The sequence below is a fragment of the Acomys russatus genome, chromosome 14, assembly GCF_903995435.1.
Source record: "Acomys russatus chromosome 14, mAcoRus1.1, whole genome shotgun sequence".
Classification (NCBI taxonomy): Eukaryota; Metazoa; Chordata; class Mammalia; order Rodentia; family Muridae; genus Acomys; species Acomys russatus.
This window is the reverse complement of record NC_067150.1, coordinates 55,962,988-55,984,918: the sequence shown is the minus strand read 5'-3', so window position 1 is coordinate 55,984,918 and position 21,931 is coordinate 55,962,988. Positions and strand designations below refer to the sequence as shown.

At 44.1% G+C, this 21,931-nt stretch overlaps 1 non-coding gene across 1 annotated transcript; it reads right to left on the bottom strand.

The window, feature by feature from the left end:
- Window positions 1–21,738: 21,738 nt before the first annotated feature.
- Trnaq-cug (transfer RNA glutamine (anticodon CUG)) lies at window positions 21,739–21,810 on the bottom strand. Its single transcript has one exon. It is a non-coding gene; the product is annotated as a tRNA-Gln (tRNA).
- Between the last annotated feature and the right edge of the window lie 121 nt (window positions 21,811–21,931).

Here is a 21,931-nt window from a genome sequence, read left to right as displayed (position 1 = left end):
CCAAAACAAAACTTTTCCGTTTCCTTATCTGGCTGGACTTCACTGAGATAGGGTCTCAAGACCAAGCTGGCTCCAACTGATTTGTAGCCAAGGATGACCTTGAACTAATTTCCTTATCCTCCTGTTTCAACTCAGTGTGTCACACAGTTGCCCCTAGGTGACTATCTCTTGAACATTCTTAAGAAGCTTATTTAAAAATCTTTGCATTTTTCTGTTATCTTGTGTTTGGTGAATACAGTTTTTCTGTCGTTTCTGCCTCTTTATTTTATAATCCATTACTTATTTCCTTGTGTGCTTTCTAATTTTTTACTTTAAACTTATCTGAAGCAGGATTGTTTTCTACAAAAAGCTATGGGTTTTGAAGGTATATCTTTCTTTGGGGAGGGGGGCGGTTTCGAGACAGGGTTTCTTTGTGTAGCCTTGGCTGTCCTGGACTCGATTTGTAGACCAGGCTGGCCACAAACTCATAGCGATCCACCTGCCTCTGCCTCCCGAGTGCTGGGATTAAAGGCGTGCGCCACCACGCCCTGCCCTTGAAGGTACATTTTAAGAGACCAACTTCACAGAATTATAGCATTTTCTAATTATAGAAGAAGATTTCAGTTTGTGACGAAGCCTGGTTGGCCTGAAACTCAAAATCCTCTGGCCACAGATTCCAGAATGTTGGCAATGTGTGTGCGACCCACCATTACAGGGTAGGAAGAGGGTTTTAGCGCTTTGTTTTAATTAAAGTTAACGTTTGTCTGTTTTGTGTAAATGTACGTGGGCACATGTGCCCCTGAGAAGAATGCGTGGAGGATGGGGGAAAACTTTCAGGGTTTTCCTTTCATCACCTGGGTCCCTGGGATCGAATACAAGTTGTTGGACAATGGATGTTTTTACCCACCAAGTTATCACACTGGCCCATGAAGAACTTTTATTATGAATTTTTAGTGCAAAATTTTTGCATATGATACAAGTGTATGTGTGTACATGTGGTACGTCTGATTAAGAACATATGAATAAATTACTCCTTTATTTAAAAATTAAACATATTATTTTGGTTTTTTTGTTTGTTTGTTTTTCGAGACAGGGTCTCTCTGTGTATCCCTGGCTGTCCTAGACTCACTTTGTAGACCAGGCTGGCCTCGAACTCACAGCAATCCGCCTGCCTCTGCCTCCCGAGTGCTGGGATTAAAGGCGTGCGCCACCACGCCCGGCTAAACGTATTGTTATTGTGTGTGCAGAACATTTATTGTGGGCATGCATGCTGCGGTGTGGCTGGGGAGGTCAGAGGGCAACCTTATGGAGTTAACTATCTCCTACTTTTACATGGGTTCTGGGGACGAAAGTCAGGTCGTCAGGCTTGGCAGCAAGCACTGTTCCCTCTGAGCCCTCCCACAGGCCTTTGCTCCTGAGTTTTAAGTGGCATCACGTACAGACAGATTAGTAGATTAGAGTCGTGACTTTAAAATCTGCCTCATCTTTCTCAGAGTTCCAGTCCCACGGTTCCGTTTCATTTCAAAGCAGTGAATGTCCGGCTCCAGTTTCCATTTCTTCGTGTTGTAAAAAGGCGTTTGTTGTTCTCACGGGAATCAGCTGTATGATGCTCGGGTTCTGTTTTCACTCCCCCGTTAGCTGTTGCTTTCTCCTCCTCAGGGACGGAAGGCGACGAGGCTTGAAGAATAGACTTCTTGTCTAGCTGTGTGCAGGCCTTATTGGGATGCACTGCCAATAACCCTCGAAAAGCCAGCAGATCCACTCACTATTAGAGCAGAGCTGGAAACTACTGCTCTTAAAATATTATTAATGTATACCAATTTTGTATAAGAGCAGATTTTATTATGGCATTTTTATGCATGGGTATAGTGTATTTTGATCACATTCCCTCCTTTATTTTCTTTTATTCCCCCTCCTAGTCGAGTGGAATCTCTTCTTCTTCCCAGCTATGCTCCCCTTTATGTCTTTTTTTTTTTTTCTTTTAATGACCCAGTGAATTTCTTGAGGGTTGCTTACATTATGTGTAAGAGGCTATTAATTTACAGGAGCGTGAGCACCTAGCCAGTGGCTATGTGTAAGAGTGTTTTGGCTGCATGTATGTCTGTGCAGCACAAGACCGAGGAAGCCAGAAGAGGGTGTTGGATACCCTGGAACTGGAGTTACAGATAGCTGAAAGACACCATGTGGGTGCTGGGAATTGAATCCCAGTCCTCTGGAAGGACAGCCAATGCTCTTGACCACTGAGACAGCTCTCCAGACCAATAGAAAATATTACTAGCCGCGTGGGTGTGGTGGTGCATGCCTTTAATCCCAGCATTTAGGAAGCAGAGGCAGGTGGATCTCTGTGAATTCAAAGCCATCCTGGTCTACAGAGCAAGTCCAGGACAGCCAGGGGCACACAGAGAAACCCTGTCTCAAAAAACCAACAAAAAGTAAAAGAAAATATTACTAAATGTTAAAAATTGTTGTGTTGGTTACATATTAAAATGATAATATTGGCTGGGTGTGGTGGCACACGCCTTTAATCCCAGCACTCAGGAGGCAGAGGCAAGCAGATCGATGAGAGTTCGAGGGCAGCCTGGTCTACAAAGGGAGTCTAGGACAGCCAAGGCTACACAAATGTTGGATTTAATGAGTCACATTATTATCTCTTTCTAATTTTTTTTTTTCAGATAGGGTTTCTCTGTGTAGCCTTGGGTCTTCTGGAACTTGACTCTATAAACTAGGCTGACCTCAAACTCAGAGATTCCCCTGCCTCTTGAGTGCTAGAATTAAAGGCATGCACCACAATAAGTGGTGGCTTTCTTTTTAACTTATTGTGTTTAGTTTTGAGGGGCACAGTTTTATAAAGCCCAATCAAGATTCAAATTCACTGTGCAGCTGAGTGTAGTTTTGAACTTGTGATGCCCCTGCCTTCAACTCTCCTCCCCCGAGTGTCTGCATTGCAAGTGTGTATCACCCATCACACCTGGCCTCCTTTTCACTTTGTAATGTGGTAACAGGGACTGGAGAGGTGGCTCCGAGCTCAAGCATTGGCTGCTCTTCCAGAGGACCTGGATTCCACTCCTAGTACTGTCTATAACTCCTTTTCTGGGGGAATCTAATACCCTCTTCTTTTTTATTTTTTTATTTATTTTTTAAAAGCTTTTGGAGACAGGGTTTCTCTGTGTAGCCTTGGCTGTTCTGGACTCACTTTGTAGACCAGGCTGGCCTCGAACTCACATCGATCCACCTTCCTCTGCCTCCTGAGTGCTGGGATTAAAGCTGATACCCTCTTCTAACATCCCAGGACAACAGGCATACAAGTGATGCCCATACATTAAAAACACTCATAAATGTGTTTTTTTTTTTTTTTTAAAGGCTAGCCAGTTAAGGTGGTGCATGCCTCTAATACCAGAACCCAGGAGGCAAGGGTATGGGCAGGGGGATCTCCATAAATTCAAGCCAAGCCTGGTCTACATAGCGATTTCTAGTTCAACCAGGGCTATTCTGTAAAACCCCATCTCAAACAGAAATGTTTGCTGCCCATTCATTCCAGACTATCAGCTGGACTTTCTGAAGCCCTTCCTGACTCTAGCAAGTCACCTCCAATTTCTCATTCATCCTTTGAAATCTACTCATATCCTTTTGATTAAGAACCCCCAGGCCCTTTTCTGAGCCAAACTTAGCCAGGTGATGTGCTGAGGCCCAGGTCCTGGCTCTTCCCCATTACAGCATTTTATACCAAGTAAAATCTTCCTGAGTGTTGGTTTCCTCACCTGCGAGTTTAGCCTTGCCTGGGAGAGCACAGCAAGGAAGAATGCAAACATCTAGGCCTACAAAGAGAGTCCTGTACTCTAACGACTTCTGCACATCTGTGATCAAACTACCTGACAGAAAAGTTAAGAGGGCAAATATTTGGGGCTGGAGAGATGGCTCGGAGGTTAAGAGCACTGACTGTTCTTCCAGAGGTCTTGAGTTCAATTCCCAGCAACCCCATGGTGGCTCACAACCATCTATAATGAGATCTGATGCCCTCTTCTGGCATGTAGGCAGAGCACTGTGTACATAATAATAAAGGGAGGGAGAGAGAGAGAGAGAGAGAGAGAGAGAGAGAGAGAGAGAGAGAGAGAGAGAGAGAGAGAGGGAGAGAGGGAGAGAGCAAAGATTCATTTAGGCTCCACGGTGGCCATCTTTTCCACTTGTTCTCACCCTGAGCCAGCCTTCTTGGAGTTTTTATGGCTGCCATGCTCCTCTGCCTTGTGGCTGGGTCATGCTGTCCCTGTTATGATAGACTCCCATGATTCTTTCACACCTCATGTCCTGGCCATGGCCCTTGTAGTTGCACGCACATCTCTTTTCTCTCCTATTTTCCGATAGATAAATTTTGAGCCAGCTCCTTTCCCAGTAGACTGTCTTCTCTTTTCCTTAATAATTTGCGCTACCAAGCTAGGCATGGTGGCGCATGCCTATAATCGCAGCACTCAGGAGGCAGAAGCAGGCAGATCGCTGTGAGTTCAAGGCCAGCCTGGTCTACAAAGGGGGTTCAGGACAGCCAGGGCTACACAGAGAAACCCTGTCTCAAAAAAAAAATTGTGCTACCAGGCTCCAGGCTGGACCCTACGAATGCCTGTAACACTGCTGTAGCAGAATCTCGAATGCCACCTAGGCTACATATGGTAATAATAAGTATTTCCTATTGCCAAGTTTCTCCTGGTGGCTGAGCATCAATGCCTCCTTGTTCTGAGCTTCCTGAAAGGTGGGATTAAAGACTGCAGACTAGCCAGGCATGGTGGCAGTCGGATCGCTGTGAGTTCGAGGCCAGCCTGGTCTACAAAGTGAGTCCAGGACAGCCAAGGCTACACAGAGAAGTCCTGTCTTGAAAAAACAAAATAAAACAACAACAACAACAAAACCCAAACAAACAAACAAAAAAACCTGCAGACTGAAGGAGAGATAAACCTGTTTTTGTTATGATCCCCAGTGTGGGATGGAGAACAGTCTTGTGAGAGAACAGGTGATGTTCATCCACTAGAAGACAAACCACCTTGTGCAGGAGCTTGATTGTTGCCAGCTGAAAAGCTCCGTGAACAGACTCTGGGAAGAGATATATAAATGAGCCCAGAACTGGAGGCGGGGCCTTTGGAGACTTGGGATAATTTTGGCTGTTCATTGCCCACTTAGAGACATTCCTACAGAGAACTGCATGAGGGAAGGCTTCGGGGCTCTGGGCTCCTGTTGAGGTTCTGGGTTCTGCCGGGAGAATCGATCCTCAGAACTGATATCCTTATAGTTTTGTTATTGTGTTCTTTAATCCTCTTTTCCTATTGTTTTGGTTAGTCTGGTTATAAGTGACATATGCTCGGTTAATAAGTTTGTAATAAAATATATTTGTTAAGAAAATTGAGCTTACAGCAGACTAAGGCGGGCGTGGTGACACACACCTTTAAGCCCATGATTGCCCACATGGAGGCTTGCAGCCATCTGTGACTCCTGTTCCAGGGGATCTGATGCCCTCTTCTGACCTTCATGGGTAACAGGCATGCACATAGTGCATATACATAAAGTAGGAAAACACTCGTACATATAGAATAAAAAAATTTGGAACAAATTTTAAATATAAAATGAAAGATTTAGTAATAAAACTGTCAACAACACAGCTCTTAGATACTTCTTGTTTGCCCCTCCAATCAGCCTTCATTGCCAGCTCCAGGGCACTTAAGATTTTGAGTTGAATTATGTATGTCTTTGTCTTCCTTAGACTATAAGTGAAAAAATGAATAAAAAATTTAATGGTTGCTACTGAAATATTCATAGGCAGAAAGAGATTATGTCTGGGATTCATTTCAAAAAGCAGTGAGCAGAGCAAGTATCTGAGCATGCAGGTGCCACGGGCCTGGCCACATGTTTATGTTTTGAAGGGCTGCCTGTTACATGGCCTGTTACGTGGCTTATCAATTTATTCTCTATACCATGCTATATCTAAATTTGCCCCATGCTAGCTGAACTGGTGCACACTTTTAATCCTAGCACTAGGGAGGCAGAGGCAGGCAGATCTCTCTGAGCTTGAGGCCAACTTGGTTTACGTAGTAAATTCCAGGTCAGCTAAGGCGACATAGCGAGACCCTGTCTCAAAAAACAACAAGCTAACTAAATTATTAATTAAGTTTGCCACAATAAAGTGGTGGTGTTGTTTTTCTTAAAACTGGCTGATTGCAAGTATTTACGAGATATGTGTGTGACACAGCCATGGTGAAGCACTAGTGAGTTCTAGTCCTTGGGAAATGGGAAGGTCAGGAGGTTTAGGTCACCCTTGGTTATGTGGCATGTTCAAGGCTACGAAAGAATAAATGTGTGTGTGTGTGTGTGTGTGTGTGTGTGTGTGTGTGTGTGTACTTCAGTAAGTCATTATCTTTATTAATGAGTGTGCGTTGCCCACAGAGCCCAAAAGAGGGCACTAGATCCCTGGAACTGGGGTAACAGATGGTTGGGGTGCTAGGAAGTGATTCAGGTCCTCTGGAAGAGCAACAAGTGATTTAAGCACTGAGCCATTTCCTCAGCTTCATTCTCTCTTTCAAATAATAATAACAACTCAACAATGTAATATTATTTATTAATAATAAATAACAGATTTAATAACTGAATGGAAGTTAGTGTGTGTGTTAGTTCATACGCGCTGTCCACCACTTTGTAGACCAGGCTGGCCTCGAACTCACAGCGATCCGACTGCCACCATGCCTGGCTAGTCTGCAGTCTTTAATCCCACCTTTCAGGAAGCTCAGAACAAGGAGGCATTGATGCTCAGCCACCAGGAGAAACTTGGCAATAGGAAATACTTATTATTACCATATGTAGCCTAGGTGGCATTCGAGATTCTGCTACAGCAGTGTTACAGGCATTCGTAGGGTCCAGCCTGGAGCCTGGTAGCACAATTTTTTTTTTGAGACAGGGTTTCTCTGTGTAGCCCTGGCTGTCCTGAACCCCCTTTGTTAAGGAGGACATTTTTGTATATTTTACATTAACTTTCAAAATATGAGTTTGTAAGATGCCCCAACAAATAAAGGCGCTTGCTGCTAAGCTTAATATGGTGGTTTAAATAGAAATGTCCCCATAGGCTCATGTATTTGAACAATTGGTCCCTGGTGGTGGCATTTGGGGAAGTTAGGGAGCCTTTGGGAGGTTGAGTCTTGCTGGAGGAAGTATGTCACTAGGGATGGCCTTTGAGAGTTTATAGACTCACCTCATTTCCAACTGTCTCTTTCTGTTTCCTGTGTGTGGTTGAAGATGTAACATGTCTTGGCTTATTTATTTATTTATTTATTTATTTATTTTTGTCTTTTGTTTTGTTTTTCGAGACAGGGTTTCTCTGTGAAGCCTTGACTGTCCTGGACTAACTTTGTAGACCAGGCTGGCCTCGAACTCCCAGCGATCCGCTTGCCTCTGCCTCCCGAGTGCTGGGATTAAAGGGGTGTGCCACCACACCTGGCTATTTTTGGCTTTTCAAGACAGGGTTTCTCTTGTAGTCCTGTCTGTCCTGGACTCCATTGGTAGACCAGGCTGGCCTCGAACTCACAGCAATCCGCCTGCCTCTGCACCACCCCGTCAGGTGTTATGTCCTAGCTTCCTGACCCAGCTGCCTGTTGCTATGGTTTCCCAGCTAGTATGAACTGTTCTGGTGAGGAGGCCTGATTAAGTAAGTCTAGCCAACTTGATAGGCTTCAGTTTCCTGTTAGCTTGGAGCAGGCCTGAACCTCCATTCCTCAGAAATGAGCTCAGGGTTACTAGGAATACCACAGAAAACTGCCTAGGCAGCCAATCAGGCATGGCCTAACCACCTGGCCAGAGGAAGATTAGTTTACTGCAGGTCTAGAAATCTCTTCTCATGACCAGTGACTAAGGTTGCCTGCCAGGCGAGGTGGTGCATGCCTTTAAGCCCAGCACTTGGGAGGCAGAGATAGGCAAATCTTCTCTGTGAGTCCAGGACAGCCAGGTCTACAAAGTGAGTCCAGGACAGGCAGGGCTGCTAAACAAAAAAGCCCTGTCTCAAAAAACAAACCAAACCAAACAAACAAACAAACAAAAAAACCCAAAAGATTGACAACCCCTCCCTTGGAATTCCTTTGGAATGCCTTTAAAAGAGCTTGCAAGCTCACCTCAAGGCGGCCATTTTGTCTAAATGGTGATCCCTCCATGCTGGACTTCTGCAGAAATAAAGGCTCCTTGCTTTTGTGTATAGCTTCGGACTCCTGGTGGTCTTTGGGGATCTAGCAATCTGGGTATAACACTAGGACTATAAGCTGTAGAGGAATGTTATTTCAGAAAATGGCTGTTCTGGCAAGAGATCACATCCAAAGATCTTCTAGGTCTGTGTGATCTGGCTGGAATATAAACATGCCTTTAATCCAGGAGACAGAGACAATGGACCAGATTCACGGCCAGCCTGGTACAGAGCAAGTATCAGGTAAAGAAAATCTTAGGGCTGGGTGTGGTAGCGCACGCCTTTAATCCCAGCACTTGGGAGGCAGAGGCAGGTGGATCGCTGTGAGTTCGAGGTCAGCCTGGTGTACAAAGCGAGTACAGGACAACCAAGGCTACACAGAGAAACCCTGTCTCAGGAAAAAAAAAACAAAAACAAAAACAAACAAACAACAAAAAACAAAGAAAAGCTTAGGTTCAGGCATGGTAGTACATGCCTTTAATCACAAAGGAAGCTAAAAAGTTAGTTTGTAGAAGGAAGCACCATGTTTGAAAGTGATGTCTAATTGGCAGAAAAGGTGATGAATCAGAGGAGATTTGACAGAATAGGATATGCCCAACTCGCACGATAAGAGAGAGAAAGGGAAGCCATTTAAGAGGTAGTTTTACAGAGAGGAGGCAGTTTGTTTTTTTTTTTTTTTTACTTATTTTTTTTACTAATTTATTCTTGTTACATCTCAATGTTTATCCCATCCCTTGTATCCTCTGATTCTTCCCTCCCTCCCCTTTTCCCCTTATTCCCCTCCCCTATGACTGTTCCTGAGGGGGATTACCTCCCCCTGTATCTGCTCATAGGGTATCAAGTCTCTTCTTGGCTACCTGCTGTCCTTCCTCTGAGTGCCACCAGGTCTCCCCCTCCAGGGGACATGGTCAAATGTGAGGCACCAGAGTACATGAGAAAGTCATATCCCACTCTCCGCTCAACTGTGGAGAATGTTCTGACCATTGGCTAGATCTGGGTAGGGGGGAGGAGGCAGTTTTTACCAGGACAATAATAGAGAGATGTGTTCCAGAGAGAGAACAGGCTAGAAAATGAGAAGATGAGAGCAGATGGCTGAGTTAGTTTGAGGCCAAGCAGAGCAATTCCAGGCCAAGAGGGAAGCCAGATTAAATAAGTCAGCTGGGAGAAGAGTTTGAGCCAGAACAGCTGAGTTGAACCAGCCAGCCCAGAGCTCAGAACTAACAAGTAACGGTGAGCTCATTAAGCAGTAAGTCTCAGAGTTTAAAACATACTAGGCCTAGATTAGATTGTACGGAGGCTAGAAGCTTCCAGGACTAAGCCTAGGTTAGCAGAAAGAGACAGTAGCCTCCCAGACAACAAATGAAACAGGAGAATAAATTACTTTTACAGTAAGCCAAAATGAACTCTTTCTTCCATATGTTGCTTTTAGTAACAAAAAGTCACTAATACACAAGACAACCCGATGGCCCTCAAGGCTAACTCTGCTTAGTGGGAGCCTGTTCTAGCTGTGGCTATAGCTCCCAGCTTCTTCATGTGCTGTGTTCCCTTCACTTATCACTCAGAGGCCCCGGGCTTCTCTCCGATTAAACATAACAGTATGGCCATGCTTGTTCTGTTGACACTGAATTCTAGGGATTTTATTGAATAGTTTGGGTATTATTAGGTTCCTGATAATATAAGGGACAGCCAAGTGCATTGCTGAAATTTTCTTTGGGTCCTATACCTTTTAGTGTATATTAATATAGACTTTTACTTTATTTAAATACTTTTAGAGGGGTGTGTGTGTGTGTGTGTGTGTGTGTGTGTGTGTTCAGGTGCCTGTGGAGGCTGGAGTTACAGGTGGTTGTGAGCTATCAAACATGGGTGCTGGGACTTGAATTCTGGTCCTCTGGAAGAGCAGTGCATACCCTTAACCACAGGGCCCTCTCTCTATCCCCGTATTAATGCAGACTTTAAAATATGTGTAATAATGTTGAACCTTGACTCTAATTCCATCTTACATAAGTGTGAACTGATTTCTGTGGCTTAATCTAAAGTAAACTTCTAGATATGAAAGTGTGGGTAAGTAAGCTGAGAGGAAGTGGCACTTGGTTACCCCTGGACTGTTTTCAAGAGTTGAACACTCAGAAAACCCAATCTTCAGCCACAGACACTTGTGGTGTTTGTGTCATAGATCTGGCCTTGTGTTGAAGTCCAGCTTCGACATCAACTGGGGAAAACTGAGGTGGGATGTGAATCCTGTGGCTGGCTGGCTGGTGACCCTGCAGACTTTCTCTGAGGGCAACCTTCCAGGCCGGAACTGATTGTTACCAGCAATAGTTTCACTGATGGTGGCAAGCTGGTGAAAAAGAAAGAGAAAGAAAGAGAGAAAAGAAACACACATGCGCGCGCACACACACACACACACACACACACACACACACACACACACACACACATTTACACTTGATGATGAAGAGGCCCCAGCAAGTAGGTTTCAACAAGTTTCTTTTTCTTTCAAATTCCTCTTACTTTTACAATTGATACACACACACACACACACACACACACACACACACACACACACACACACACACACACGCACACACACACACACACACACACATCTTGGTGGATGGAACAAGATTTCAACCCAACCTTATGCACATACACACATATTTCTGAGTGGAAAAAGATTCCAACAACTTCCTCATTTCTCCCACAGTTTAGATATCTCAGCAAGATCTTTCAAGCAGCACAAAAATCACAATATGTTTACATTCTATTTCTCTACAAATAAATGATTACAATGGATATACATTAATTACAATGGAGATACATAAAAAAATCATGTTCCCCAATACCTTCACATGATCCAATGTTTTATGTATTATGGGTGAGAAACAAACACGAATAAGTTATTTCCAAGAACCCACATACATTTGTACCTAAGCAACTTGTTACATACTAACAGAGAATAAGCAAGCAAGGTAATTTCTCAGCCAGCTTTTCCTTACTGGCAGGCTGCAATTTGCGGTTACAAAGAAGGAATCAATTATCTTAAATAACCTAAAGACTTTTTATGTCAGAGCCACTAGCAAAAACATCTTTACCTAACTTTGTTGAACAATCTATTCTTCCAAATTCTTTCTAAGGGTAATGGTCACTGCTAGCAATCCACATCTGCAGGTTCTTTTCAAGGGTGGTTGAAGGATTAATCTGTCCCAGCAGCAATGCCTGAAAGAGATCAAGCATTGTTCTTGCATATGCCAGTAAGGGGCTGGAAGCTCCCTTTATAGTGCTCACACAGCTCACATATTAAGGGGATTATAAGGTAACAAGCAGAGCTACGCTCCATAACAGAATCAAGTCCTCAGGACCCGCAGCTCTGGGGGTTATGCCTTGCAGAGACACACCCATCACGGGTATGCTAACCAGTGGGCCGTATCCCATGGGGTTCTTAGAGCCATTTGCTATTCCTCTTGCACAGATGCCGGCAGCCTTGCATTTTTCTTGTTGTTGTTTTTGTCTTTCGAGACAGGGTTTCTCTGTATAAGCTTGGCTGTCCTGGACTCCACTTTGTAGACCAGGATGGCCTTGAACTCACAGAGATCCACCTGCCTCTGCCTCCCAAGAGCTGGGATTAAAGGCGTGTGCCAGCATGCCTGGCTATAGTGTTGCATTTTTCAGTTCACAACTTGCATATTTTAATGTCTCTGAAATCAGGATGCATGCTTCAATTAGTGATATCTTAGAGTCTATGAAATACAGAACTGGTGTGCTTTGAAGCTGTCTCCTTAACTCCTCACCTGCTCCCTCCCACCCTCCCTTTCTTCCTTTTTCTTTCTTTTGAGACACATTGTCATTTTTTTTTTTTAGACCAGACAGGTCTCAAATTCAGAGCTGTGCCTGTTTCTGCCTTCTGAGTGCTGGGATTACAGGCTGTGCCACCGTTCAAGATATCCTCATCTGGATTCTTTTTGTTTGTTTGGTTTGGTTTGGTTATTGTTTTTCAAGACAAGGTTTCTCTGTGTAGCCCTGGCTATCCTGGAACTCTCTTTGTAGATCAGGCTGGCCTCAAACTCACAGAGATCTGCCAGTCCCTGCTTCTCGAGTGCTGGAATTAAACGTGTGCCACCATGCCCAGCTTTTTGTTGTTGTTTGTTTGTTTGTTTTTCCAGACATGGTTTTGTTAGACTTTGATAGCCAAAGTCTATTCCTGGAAGCCCGATTGAGAGCCAGAGTCTAGAGTCGATGCAAAAAGCGAAGGAATTTATTAAGCTGACGTGTCAGGGTCCCCCATACTCCGGGGAGATGGAAAGAGACCGTACTGTAATGGCAGAGGGTTTAAATACCCTTACAGACACAGAACTTAGTACAAACATGATTGGTTAGTTGACCTTTAAAATGATTTGTTACTAGTTATTTTATCCCTGAGGGGGCAAGAGCTCAGCTTGGGACATCACATGCTGTCAGGTGCTTGGGACAGGTATGAGGATGTGGTTTTTCTTGGATAGACTACAACAGCCCTGAGGTCATCTCGGAAAGTACCAAGTGGCCAGGGTTGAAAAACCACTTTTCTATCTCTTCAGTTTCTCTGTGTAGCCCTGGCAGTCCTGGACTCGCTTTGTAGACCAGGCTGGCCTCGAACTCACAGCAATCTGCCTGCCTCTGCCTCCCAAGTGCCTGGCTTGGTCAGGCTTCTATAACTAGGGCTTTTACTCACTGAGCCATCTCATTGGCCTTTGCACTGGCCATTGCGTGTGCCTGGATGCTTTTGCCCTGGGTAATCTACACAATCAGTTCCCTCTCCTTTGTAGTGCACTTTCTAGTGAGCCCTGCTCTGACCACTCTTCCGAGTACATATGTGTGGTCAGGTGTATGTGTGGGCAGGTGTATGTGTGGTCAGGTGTATGTGTGGGCAGGTGTATGTGTGGGCAGGTGTATGTGTGGTCAGGTGTATGTGTGGGCAGGTGTATGTGTGGTCAGGTGTATGTGTGGTCAGGTGTATGTGTGTGACAGGTGTATGTGTGGTCAGGTGTATGTGTGGTCAGGTGTATGTGTGGTCAGGTGTATGTGTGTGACAGGTGTATGTGTGGTCAGGTGTCTGTGTATGACACATGTATGTGTGGTCAGGTGTTATGTGTGGTCAGGTGTATGTGTGGTCAGGTGTATGTGTGTGACAGGGTGTATGTGTATGACAGGTGTATGTGTGGTCAGGTGTATGTGTGGTCAGGTGTATGTGTGGGCAGGTGTATGTGTGGTCAGGTGTATGTGTGGTCAGGTGTATGTATGTGACAGGTGTTACTATAAATCCATGCTGGCTTTGAGCCAGCTTCCTTCAGCTTCCACCTCGAGAGTGCAGGGATTACAGTGTGTTCCACGACACCCAGCTTGACCAAACTACTTTAATCAGTGACCTGCTGCTTCCCTTCCTTGCCTGTCCCACTTTCCCCCATAGCACTAGTTGCTTTCCAGTGTAATGCATATTTTACTGCTAGGAGTTTAATGAGCTTTGAGACATTCATACCCTTGAGAAGTTATTAACACCATCAAGACACTGAACCTTCAGCGGTTACCTTTAACCTCCTGGTCTTCCTCTGCTCCGACCCCAGACGTCTACCTTTCCCCGTCACCGTGCGTCTGTTGGTATTCTCTAATCTGTTACTTATTTCAAGACAGGATCTCTCTTGCTATGTGCAAAATGAGATCCTCCTGCCTCAGCCCATGGCTGGGATTATTGGCAATAAGCCACCATGTTCAACTGTAGGCTTTTGTTATTCTTGTTGTTGGTGAGACCTTTTATTATCTAATAATAATAAAAACAAATAAAAGTATGACAATGCTGAGGTGCCTATTTAACATATCAAACCAGACCCGGCCTCTAGGTTTTCCCAGCATCCTTCAGTCCCTACCTGTACAGGGTATGGCTGGCATACTCTGCCCTCTACTCAGTACTGGGTACCCTCCCTCAGAGGCTCTTCCCCAATAATTCCAGACATTTTGGTTAGCCGCCCCCTTTTTCTTTTTGTACCTTTGAGCTCCTGGATGCTGTACTTGGTTCTCCTCTCTTCTGTCCCTGTCTGCTTTTTCCACCTGGTTCAGGATCATGACCACTCTAGACTCTCCCAGATGTGTCCGCCTCTGGCTCTGCTCTCCCACATGTCTACAGTAAACTTTCTCCACCATATCTAGGAGCAGTCGTGTCCTTTGTTCCTTCCTTCTTTCTTCCTTTTTTATTTTTTAATATATTCTATTAATTTATTCATAGTACATCTCAATTGTTATCCCATCCCTTGTATCCTTCCATTTTCCCCTTATTCCCCTCCCTATGACTGGGACTGAGGGGTCCTCCTTCCCCTGTATATGCTCATAGGGTATCAAGTCTCTTCTTGGTAGCCTGCTATCCTTCCTCTGAGTGCCACCAGGCCTCCCCATCCAGGGGACGTGGTCAAATATGGGGCACCAAAGTTTGTGTGAAAGTCAGACCCCACTCTCTGCTCAACTGTGGAGAATGTCCTGTCCATTGGCTAGATCTGGGTAGGGGTTCGAAGTTTACTGCACGTATTGTCCTTGGCTGGTGCCATAGTTTGAGCAGGACCCCTGGGCCTGCTTGCTTGCTTGCTATTCTTTCTTTCTTTCTTTCTTTCTTCCTCTGCCCTCCTCCTCCTCCTCTTCTTCTTCTTTCTCTCTCCAGAGCTGGAATTACAGGCCCAAAGCTTTCACATGGGTTCTGGGGTTACAAATTCATCATCTCATATGTGTGGGATAAGCACTGTAGCCCGTGGAGTCATTCTCACAGGCCCCTAAGTGTTTTACTTCCTGAGAAAGGAAACCATTGCTGGGCAGCGGTGACACATGCCTTTCATCCCAGGACCCGAGAGACAGAGGTAGGCAAATCTCAGAGTTTGAGGCCAACCTGCTCTACAGAATCAGTTCCAAGAACCTGGCATGATGGGACACGCCTTTAATTCCAGTACTGGGGAGGCAGAGGCAGGCAGATCACTGTGAGTTCAAGGCCAGCCTGGTCTACAGAGCGAGTCCAGTACAGGCAAGATAACATAGAGAAACCCTGTCTTGAAAAACCAAAACCAATAAACCAACCAGAATGAGTTCCAGGCCAGCCAGGGCTACACAGAGAGACCTTGTGTCAAAAAGCCAAAAACAAACAAAACAACAACAAAACAAAACAAAAACAGAAAAGAAAGAAAGGAAAGCATCTCTCAGAGTGGCGGCACCTTTCCTCTTCTTTTCCACAAGGCAGCTTTCTGTGTCTTCACACCCTTTCTCTCTCCTATCCCACGCTGTATGACTTTTGCTTTTAAAACACAGTAGCCATCTCAATGGGTGTGAAGCAGTAGCTCACTCAGCCCTGATCTGCATGTGAAGCCATGTACAGATCTTTCAATGATGTCACGTCCTTTTGAAATGGGTTGTTTGTCACTTTGGTTTTGCCAATGGAAGAGGGCCTGTGTTTCTAGCTCTTGTGAGCTACTAAGTGTTGGCTTATACTCTCCTGCGCTTTTCCTTTTAGTTTTTGTTTGGTTTTACTTGTTTATTTATTTTTATACAGAGCTTCAGCCCAGTATTTTTGGCTGTCATGGAACTCAATGTGTAGGCCAGGCTAGCCTTGAACTCACTTGCCTGCCCTTGCCTCCTGAGTACTGCCCCTTCATGCTTAGCGCTTGTTTTTTAATTTTTAGAAATGATTTATGATTAGTGTGTGTGTGCATGACATATGTAGGAGCAAGTTAGCAAGTGGCATCTCCTGCTGTACTTCCTGGCTGTGAGGTGAGTTTCTTGGTCAGAAGTAACTCAGTATGGAATAGCAAACAAGCTTGCCTTCAAGCTCCTGTCTTGGGTTCCTGCCTTTAGTTCCCTCCATTATGGACTGCGACCTGGAGTTGTAAGATGAAGTAAATGCTTTCTTCCCCGACGACGCTGCATTTGGTGAGACTGTTTTATCAGGGGCTGGAGAGCTGACTCAGTGGTTAAGAGCACCTGTTCGCAGCACCCACACAGTGGCTCACAGCCGTCTGTAACTCTAGTTCCAGGGGATCAGGTACCCTCTTCTGAACTTATTGGAGGACTAGGGACACAGGCAGAGCACAGACACACATAATACATAAATAATTCTGGAAAAAAGTCAACGGTTATAACAGAAGCTAGATATTATTCTGCCTCGCTTTTCACAATATAGAAAAAAATCTATGGTTGAACTACACGGTTTAAATAATAAAGTGCTTATACTAGATGCATTTTAAGCTTTTTATATCACTTGCCAATAAGTATATTTTCCTTTCTTTCTCTAAGACGGGCTGGGACTCATGTGATTATATTAATCCTCCACTTAAGAATTTTTCTGATTTTTGCATTCAATCTGTCATTTCATAATATGCTCAGTAGAAAATATAAGAAATATAGAAGACAGATTTTGCCCATTCGTGGGCCTGAGATTGTTCATCAGGCAAAGGTGCCTGCACCAGACCTGAGTTGGATCCCTGGGACCCAAGAACCAAGTCCCATGGATGACCTCTGATCTCCATACCTGCAAGGTAACATTCGCCTACATACATACATGCTAGTGAGCACACTCACATATTCACAACCAAAAATTTAAAAATGTAATAATAAAACAATCTCACCCTGTCATAAGCTCTGATAACTTCTCTCTCTCTCTCTAATTTTTCTTGTATGGTATCACATACATGCTATCTCAGGGTTCTAGAGGTAGAGACCGAAGCAGGAGTTCTAGACCAGCCTGGGCCACAGGAATCCTGTAATTTCAAACAAAATAAACGTGTTTCAAGAGTTATTATTACTATTATCAATAGGTTTAACTTTATGCAAATGAGTGTTTTGCCAGCATGGGTATCTGTGAACCACAAAGGCCAGAAGAGGGCATTAGATCCTCTGGAACTGAAGTTACAGAGGATTTTTTCTGGACTGACAGGATTGTGAGCAGCCATATTGGTGGTTAAACCATTAAACCCTGATGGCTCAATGGTTACAAAGGAGCAAGTGCTCTTAATCATTAAGCCATCTCTCTAGTCCCTAAAAACAAAATAAACCACTAGGCATGGTGGCACACACCTTTAATTAATCCTAGCTCTTAGGAGGCAGAGGCAGGCGGATCTTTGTGAGTTTAAGGCCAGCCTGATCTGCAAGAGAAACCCAGTCTCAAAAATGAAAAAACATAAAAATCAAATAAACCTAAAAGAAAAAGAAAAAAAGGAAAATAGTTAGAATATATAAAAAGGTTCTTCACGTCAATAAGAAAAGATAATTCAATCTGAAAATGAACAAATGACAAATGACCAGGCAATTTACAGAGGAACTCATAATTAGCTGATGAATAGAGGGGAAAATGTTTATATTTGCTAGTTACCATAGTTACCAATCTGGGGGCAAACTGTTAGGTGGGCATAGATGAAAAATATTGCTAGGATTCAGTGTTGGTGACTGGCAAGTAGCCACTGTCATTGGTTTAGAGCTCAGTGCTGGCACTATGTCTAACTGAGCTCTCCTGGGGAAAGAGAGCTGCCACATCTGGAGAGACCATATCCTGTTCATATCTGGAAGTCAGGCTAAAGGGCTGCCCTTGCCTCTCTTATCAGCAAAACCCATCCTAGATGCCTTAGAGTCCCGCTTTTCTGTCATTAAAATTGTCTCACATGGCTGCTCTCAACCAGGGTAGTTGGGAAAACAAATAATTGCTCTTTTCCGGGCTCTGTAGACAGATAGGGAAGAGAAAAATGGATTAGAAACAGGTTTTAGAGTCTGCGGTTGTAGCTCAATTTGTAGAGGGCACAAACTGAGTGCACAAAGCCAGGTTCAACCCCCAGTGCCATATAGAGTATCCATGACGAATGACTAACCTCAGCAGTCTAAGGCATCCACTACATCCTGAGTTCAAGACCCACCTGGGCTATGTGAGATCTTGTGTAAATTTGAAAAATAAGTTTAATTTGATCAATTAAATTCAGTGTCTTCCTGGGCGGTGGTGGACTCACTTTGTAGACCAGGCTGGCCTTGAACTCACAGAGATCTGCCTGCTTCTGCCTCCTGAGTGCTGGGATTAAAGGCGTGCGCCACCATGCCTGGCCTGGAAAGACTTTCAAGACAAGGAAAGGAATATAAATAACCAGTTGCCTCTGGTGTCTGGAGAGGAACTGAAATAGTGAAGGGAGATATTAAGGCTTCCATGTAATTTATTTTAAGAATGAAGTTCCGGGGATGAGAGAGATGGCTCAGAGATTAAGAGCCCTGGCTGCTCTCCCAAAGGTCCTGAGTTCAATTCCCAGCAACCACATCGTGGCTCACAACTATCTATAATGAGATCTGGTTCCCTCTTCTGGTGTGCAAGTGACATGTAGGCAAAACACTATATGCATAAATAAATCTTAAAAAAAAAAAAACAATAAAGTCCCACAGCAGAGCTACTCAGAAAGACATTGGCTAAAATAAAAGAAAAAACCAAAACAAACAAAAATTACACAACAATAACAACAGCAAAAACCTGAACAAAGTCCCAGAGCTGGAGGGATGGCTCAGCAGTTAAGAGCGCACACTGCTCTAAACTGAGTTTCACTCTAAGCTCTCCTCTGGGCCAGGATCTGTTTTGCACTTCTTCAGAGTATTTAAAAGGCTGCTAACTAGGCTTTGTGTGTGTGTGATCTATCTGTCTAATCATATATATAGTTTTACATTTTTATGTGCATGAAAATGTTCACTTGCGTGCAGTGCCCATGCAAGCTAGAAAAGGCTGATGCGTGCCCTGGAGCTGGAGTCATAGGAAGCTGGTTGCCAGACACCTGACCTAGATGCTGGGAATGGAACTCCTGTCAGATGAGCCATCTCTCCAGCCTTACAATGCCTTGCTTAACAGTTAATATATACTTCTTCTCAGGTGACTATTTATAGACTTTACAATGCCTAGGAGCCAGCCGAGCGTGGTGGTGCACGCTTTTAACCCAAGAAACCCTGTTTCAAAAAACAAACAAACAAACAAACAAAAAACAATGCCCACGAGCCACGGAAATCTCTAAGATGGCAGTAGTTCTCAATGTAGTTGATCATGCAAGTTTCTGTTGAGAAACACTACTGTCCTGCTCGGAATTCACACTGAGAAATAATAACGTAAAGAAAAATGTGCTTAGAGCTTCAGGCAGTGTCCTTGGCCTTACTCAACACACCCTCACAGTCACGGTTTTTTCTTTTTCCTCACTTCCCCCCAAAAGAGCTTCCTTCCTTGCTTTTTCCATTTTGGTGGCCAGCTACTGAGTTTCCCATTTGTGGCCCCGCATTATTTCCTCCAAGCAAAGCAGCACGGAGACTGACTGATAACAATTTTTAGTCGTATACAGATGCCTTAAAAACATGAGGCTGGGCAGGCCAGTGGTGGTGCATGTCTTTAAATCCAGTGCTCAGGCGCAGAGGCAGGCGAATTGATGTGATTTCAAGGCCAGCCTGGTCTACAAAGCAAATCCAGGACAGCCAAAGCTACACAGAGAAACCCTGACTTGACAAACCCTTACGTGACAAAACAAAACATGCGGCTGTTTAAGCAATCGTATGCACCTCTTCCAGTCTGAATGATTGCTACCTGCACAAGGCTGGAGTTTGATCTTCTTAGTTAAACCCGCTTAGGCTGAGTTTTAACTCCTGATCCTCTTGCCTCCGTCTCCCAGGTGCTGGTTATGTGTGCCACCATGCCTAGCAACCTATCTTTTGTATTGGAGGAGAAAGTACTGAAAATGACGTAGTATTTAATTTTTGTGCATGCTAACATTAATTGCCATGGAGCTTGGTGATTTAAATCAACTCTGCAGTGGACTAAAATCAAAGAGTACACACACACACACACACACACACACACACACACACACACACACACCCCGCCTTTGAGACAACAGGATCATAGCCTGACCGGCCTACAATTTGTAATCCTTCTATCCGGTGAGTGCTGCCACACACACACTCCCCCCCAGCCCCCAGCTCTATGGTTCTCTTTTGTTTTGTTTCGATTTTTCCTGTTGGCCTGGAAGTCACTATGGAGACTAGTCTGGCTTTGAACTCACAGAGACATTTGCCTCTGCTTCCCAAGTACGGCCTTTAAACCATTGTATTTATAGAGAAAAATGTTAAAAAAGCAAGGAACTATCCTTGGCTAAGCCCTTATAATCTTCAAGTATGGCCTCACTCTTCTCCCAGATCTCCCAGACAAGACTACTCGCTTTGTTTACAATAAAAACGTCTTAAGTTCCCCTGCAACCCTCCTTGTGACCTTGAATTTTACCCTGTCACGTATGTTCCTTTTCATCAAATAGGAGGCACCCTGTGATCTCAGACTCCTCAGCAATCCTTTGAAGATGACAGATTTGAAGCCCGTGGTCTACATGGTGCCTATACAGACAAGGCAGGGCTCTGGGAAGCTCGCACCCATGCTCTTGGCCTTGCCTTTCTGAGACCCTTGCTTCTTCTTAAGCATAAAGCTTAGAATCTGTCTTAAAATCTCTTTTTAATAAATTCTGATTCTGTTCCATATTGGCTCATCCTGAAATGTTTTTCTGCAGCAAAGTCAAGAATCAGATTTTCCCGGAACCCAAGGCCCTAATAGATAAGTGAACTCCTCAGAGAGTTGGTAGCAGTGTGTAGGAGCACCTCATCCCTGATGAAAACCCCCTTTTCCACTTTGGAACGACCCTAAGGACAACTCTGAGCCTACTCAGATAATCAAAGATAATAGCCCTGCTTAAGGTCAGTTGATTTGCAACTTGATTTCCATTGGTAGGCTGAATTCTTTTCGAATGACTGAACATGTTTCCCAGAAATTATTAGGTGATTTCAAAGCCATTATTTTGTTTTGTTTTGTTTTTTTGAGACTAGGTTTCTCTGTGTAGCCTTGGCTGTCCTGGACTCACTTTGTAGACCAGGCTGGCCTCGAACTCAAAGCCATTCTGTGTTACAGAGGGGAGAACGCCTCAAACAACAATAAAAACAAAACAACATTGGGCGTGGTGGGGCGTGCCTTTAATCCCAGCACTCTGGAGGCAGAGGCAAAAAACAAAACAAAAAAACAAAACAACTATGAAGAGACACTACAGTAAATGTCTTGAGCCTTAACACTGACATTTGCTAAAATGAAAGCTGCCATCCTTCTTGTGTTAAATTTGTTTAACCTGGCTTAGCTTGGAGGCCAGAAAATAGGATTCAAGATCTTGATGAATCTTTATGAGGAGGGTGGGTGAAGTTCTTGTAATGACATCTAGAGATAGTATCAGATTGCAGGAGAGATTAAGGAGAGATTAAGTAGGTAAGGGAGTGCCTGTCCTTAACTGAAGCTGAGGGTAGAAATTTCCAGCAAAAGGAATCAAGCAACAAGCTTTCTCCAAGGCTAAAAAAGGAACTGAGTTTAATTACTGGATCTCCAAGTAGCAGATAGTATTGAACTGAATAGATTTGTGTAGTCTTCACAGGTAATATGTGGCTCGGTCCAATAGTAGATACAGCAGGGTTATTTTATTATTTAATATGAATTAAAAATATTATTTAACATGAATCTTTTAAAAGTTCAAGAAAACAGGTTCCACCGAGATTTGAACTCGGATCGCTGGATTCAGAGTCCAGAGTGCTAACCATTACACCATGGAACCAGGACGGTAAGGCAACTGCCTCTGGGTTTCTAATACTAACAAAACTCCGCCCTCACCGGAAGTCAAACATTAAGAGACCTGGACCTCGTTTCTTTGAATGGTTAGGGGAAGAACAAGCCAT